The following is a 5537-nucleotide window of genomic DNA, read 5'->3' on the forward strand; positions in this document are numbered from 1 at the left end:
AGCTCTTCTAGCTCACACATTTGACTTTAAGGAATTGTCAGTTCCCTGAATCAGTTTATTTTATTTTAGTAAAGAATTAACATATGATGGAGTACCAGTCGTGTCTATTTGTGAATTTTGGAGCCAGTCCCATTACTTTAAAGTAAAAGCTTACTGGAGTTGTTGAAATTTTTTTCCATAAAAGCCTGTGTCTCGGAGAGCCTGGGTGCCCGGGCCGCCGTCTGCTTGCAGCGCTTCCAGCCGGTGGTCCTGGGCTGCGAAGCCCGTGAGTGCGCAAGCCAGGCTTCAGCCCCGCTGTCTGCACCACCCGGTCCTCTGTCAGCGGCCATGGGGGCATCGGCGCAGCTGCTGCGTGCGGTGATCATGGGGGCTCCTGGCTCCAGCAAGGGCACCGTGTTGTCGCGCCGCGCATCACTCAACACTTCGAGCTGAAACACCTCTCCAGCGGCGACCTGCTCCGACAGAACATACTTCAAGGCACAGAGATTGGTGTGTTAGCCAAAACTTTCATTGACCAAGGGAAGCTTATACCAGATGATGTCATGACTCAGCTGGCCCTTCATGAGCTGAAAAATCTCACCCAATATAACTGGCTGTTGGATGGTTTTCCAAGGACACTTCCACAGGCAGAAGCCCTGGATAAAGCTTATCAGATAGACACAGTAATTAACCTGAACGTGCCCTTTGAGGTCATTAAGCAGCGCCTCACTGCTTGCTGGATTCATCCAGCCAGTGGCTGAGTCTACAACATTGACTTCAACCCACCCAAAACTGTGGGCATAGATGATCTGACAGGAGAGCCTCTGATTCAGGGTGAGGATGATAGACCAGAGACAGTGATCAAGAGACTGAAGGCTTATGAAGCCCAAATGGAGCCAGTCCTGGAGTATTATCAGAAAAAAGTGGTGTTGGAAACATTTTCTGGAACAGAAACCAACAAGATTTGGCCCTATGTATATGCTTTCCTACAAAAAAAGTTCCATAAACCAGAAAGCCTCAGTTACTCCATGAGAAAAGTGTGTTAACTAGTAAGATCAGCAGAACCTCCTCATCTTTGCATTAGCAGCTCCTTTTTACTAGGATTCCAGCATGTATGAATTATTTGAAAATTGTTTTATTTCTACTGATTTTATCCTGGATATTAAGGATGTGCCAAATGATTCAGATACTAAGACTGATCTTTTGAAATAATCTAGTGTATTTTATCCATTTATCTTCTGTAAGTGTGCAATTTAAAAACATCAGAAATATTGAAACTTTATTTTAAAGAATCTGTTAGAGTAAAATTAAAAGAGCAATTAGTAGTAACGTTTTTGTTCAGTAAGAGTAAGTGGTTGATAGAAGTTTCATATTTTTCTGGAAAAGTACCTATCATTTGGGGAAAATACCTCATCAGAGGCTTCTTCTTAAACTGATGCCAAAAAAATATTTTCTAGGCTTGTGGAACATGGTATGGTAAGACACTATATAAAATTCCAGGAAAAAGGCAACTAGATTACAGATCTGTTGCAAGATACAAATTCACTGCTGCCTTTACACTAAGAAACACATAAGCTAGCTACATATGCTGTATTTATTTTGTCATTAGACATACCTTCAGTTTACTCAGAATTTTCAATTTGCTATAAAAAATGTATCAACATTTAAGAAAATAGTACTTTAATATGATTTTTCTTTTGAAAAATACATGTGTACTGAGGGACACCATTTGTGTCAAAAATTGACATTGTAAGTTCTTAAGTAAGCACCAACACTGAATTTTCAGTGGAAAATGTAATAAAATCTTAGGTTTTCAGATATTACTCAGGTTAAGAAATATATATTTTAAGATCTACTTGTCAGTTTTTTCTTGATCTAAACACACTCTGCCTTGATACGTTATAGCAAAAAGAAAAAAATAAAGAATAAGAGAAAACCCATGGTACTTTGTAAAGTAAGCATACTTTGTCATTAAGGAAATAAATATAGACCAGGCATACCTGGGGGATATTCTCTTGACAAACACCAACATAACTGGCAAGCACGTATTGCAGTAAAGAGAATTTACAAGATAGGTTAAGAAGAACCAGGAAAAGTAACTGTTCCTTAAGAGTGATCTTTGTTCTTGATTAAAGAAATTGACACCTGCTAGTGCTCATTGCCACCTATCTTAAAAGGAAAGAACTCTGCTGGTGTCATCTGAGCAGTCATTTTAAAACCTAAATCATTTTAGATTCCTTAGTGGGGCAGCAGGATGCTTATACATTGTGACCTGGTAAAAGTGGGGCAATTTGAGATGTAGAGGAAAAACCCAACTGTATCTTCTATGGGATATTGACTCTTATTTTACTTGGTGCTAAATCAAATGAATCAAGCCCTTATACAAGCTATTGTTGCCTTTGAAAATTTGGCCCATTTTATTCCAGGCCTTTAGAAATACAAAACAAATGTCAGCAAGTGGTTCTTATGTATTTGGGTGGTGGGGGGAACAACTTATTTTACTTTCCTCTTGATTTTTAAAAAATTCATTGTTGATCCTTTGAAATGGACCAATGCTTTTTTTTAAAAGGATTACAGGGATCATTTCACTATAAAACTTTATATAATGTCTTATTTGAATATTATGTTTCCTAAAAATGTTGCAAAACTACTAAACTTATGAATTACCACTAGGTTATTGGGCATAGTGTCTTTATTAGAATATAATGAAATTTCAGCACTGTAGCTGGTACTTTGTCTTGGTCCTTCACAAGGGCCACTCCACCCCACCTTCCTTTCTGCTACCCTGCATCTCATTGCCTTTGTTCTAATAAATTGTCTTAAAACAGGAAAAAAAAAAAAAAGCCTGTGTCTCCACACAACACAGAGAAGCTTGATTCCAATTGAAAATGTGAATTTCTAACTAGCCTAATTTTAGTATTTGAAGCTTCAGGAAATGTTTTGTCATAAAGTTCACTTTTTAGTCTTTATATAATCCCTGTCATTTAATGCCTGCTTTGGATCAGCTATTTAGTTACATTTCAAGTTGTTTTCTGTTACTTTGTAGTTAAGGATTACAGTTAATCTAATGTTAAATGGGCATTTTCTAGCTTACTTATCTACTTTGGAAAATTCCTGCTTCATGTATAAGTTTGGTGCCATGGGAATGGTGCCTACTGATTTTTTTGTATAGAACACACACAAAAAAATTTTAATCACTGTTCTAAACTACACTACACAAATTATTTTTTTGTTGTTGTTGTATCTTCAGGTAGTTCCACAGTGATGTGATTCCTGAAGAATTTTTGCCAGGTTTTCTTCCATTGTTACCATCAATTTAGCAAAATATAAAGCAGTTTATTTTGTCTCAGTTTCCACAAGCTATGCCTTCATTACCTCATTGTATATTTTTATTACAGTACATTTTTTCATCCATCAAAAATTGTGTCTATCCTCACAAAGGTGCTACAAAATTGATTCTTTGTTGTTTGAGCTCATCACCAGTGACCTTTCAAATTATTAGATGTTTAAATGTTAATTATGGTTCTAGATATTTAGAGAAACCCAAATCCAATTGATACAGTAAATATATCAGGTTGGTGTGAATTTTCTGTAGGAAATACCAGGACTAATCTTTTGAAATAACAATATGCTCACCTAGAAAGTATAGGAGTCTGAATGCTATGGACTGGTGACTTTCCCTTTCAGATTTCTGTTAGGGAGAGAAAAAGATATGAACACCTAAGTGGCTTCAAATTTTAAAAAATGAAAAAAAAATTTTAAACATGCTCGTTAGAATGTTCTCTTACATGAATGTTTATTGTCTAAGTATGATAGATGATAGTTTACTCTTATAAAATATTACTAAGTCATTATACTTAATTTCAATTAACAAGAGATTCTAAGGCAATTCTTATACAATAGAAAGCTAAAAGAAAAAAGAGATATGAATATGTTTTTATATTTTGCTTACTTTTGAAAAATAATAAAATTTTACTAGTTTTTTTGACACTAATTTTTGTCTTTCAAACATTTTCTCTTAATAATAAAATATATAAATCATTTACATAAAACTAAAGACAAAGGAAGGCACAGCTGGTTATAGTGTGTATACAAGCTCAGTTTAACATATGCAAAATTAAAAAGAAAAAAATGTTCAAATCCTTATTAATTACAATAAAAATATTAAGAAAGTTTCTTCACTATCAACAGTGTTCAGCGCTTAAGAGCTAAGAGCATATAAAAACAAAAACATTAAAATTCAATTAATGCAACAATAATTTTCATATATACTTCAATATAGAAAAACAGTTTTTAAAATGCTAACATAAATGGAGACTATCCATGTTATGAAAAGTGCAAACCAAATTGACAGAGCGTTTCACAATATTCTTTTTATGACACAGGTTAACAAGTGCAGGGTGAAAATTTGATTACTTAATGTGCCCTTAATTGCATTCAGAAGTCCTCAGAATTTCTGAGAGCTCTAAGAAAGCAGTACTGGAGAAGCAGCTCTGACCAGACTGGGGACTGGCATTGGCAAGTGAATGTTGAGCAGTATGAGGAAGTGCAAGGGACAAAAAATTAAATATTTATTACAAATACCCTGGGAAAAAATGGGATTTTTTACATTCCCAAACTGACCAGAGTAATTTGGTTCCCTATAAAATGGATTGGCATCCCTGTGATTGATCATTTTCTAATCCATTTCATAGATTAATTTGCAGATGACTATTGCAATATTACCTAAACCAAAGAAGAATAAAGCACATAAAATGTCCTTAATAATTCTATAAGACAGGTTACTAGAAAAAAAAGTATATAATTAGAAATAGAGCAAGCAATCATGAAATTCATCTGGAAGAATAAGAAACCCAGAATAGCTAAAGCAATCCTTAGCAGGAAGAGTGAAACAGGGGGTATTGCAATACCAGATCTTCAACTCTACTACAAAGCAATAGTAACAAAAACGGCATGGTATTGGTACCAAAATAGAAAGGTAGATCAATGGTACAGAATAGAGGACACGGACACAAACCCAAATAAATACAATTTTCTCATACTAGACAAAGGTACCAAAAATAGGCAATGGAGAAAAGATAGCCTCTTCAACAAATGGTGCTGGGAAAACTGGAAATCCATATGCAACAGAATGAAATTAAACCCCTATCTCTCACCCTGCACAAAAATCAACTCACAATGGATGAAGGACCTTGAAATAAGACCAGAGACCCTGCATCTTGTAGAAGAAAAAGTAGGTCCAAATCTTCAACTTGTTGTCTTAGGATCAGACTTCCTTAACAGGACTCCGATAGCACAAGAAATATAAGCAAGAATCAATAACTGGGAGAGATTCAAATTAAATACCTTTCTCTCACCAAAGGAAACTATCAGCAATGCAAAGAGAGAGCCTACAGAGTAGGAGAATATCTTTGCCACTCATACTTCAGATAGAGCACTAATTTCCAGAATATATAAAGAACTCAAAAAACTCTACATGAAGAATACAAATAACCCAATCAACAAATGGGCTAAGGATATGAACACACACTTCACAGAAGAAGATCTACAAGAAATCA

General features: G+C 35.2%; 1 pseudogene across 1 annotated transcript; it reads left to right on the plus strand.

Annotated features, from left to right (window-relative positions):
- Positions 1 to 200: 200 nt before the first annotated feature.
- LOC306652503 (GTP:AMP phosphotransferase AK3, mitochondrial-like) lies at positions 201 to 1308 on the plus strand (annotated as a pseudogene). Its single transcript has one exon. The product of its transcript is annotated as a GTP:AMP phosphotransferase AK3, mitochondrial-like (transcript).
- The last annotated feature ends 4229 nt before the right edge of the window (positions 1309 to 5537 follow it).

Source organism: Sciurus vulgaris, assembly GCF_902686455.1.
Source record: "Sciurus vulgaris genome assembly, contig: HiC_scaffold_245_arrow_ctg1, whole genome shotgun sequence".
NCBI classification, from domain to species: Eukaryota; Metazoa; Chordata; class Mammalia; order Rodentia; family Sciuridae; genus Sciurus; species Sciurus vulgaris.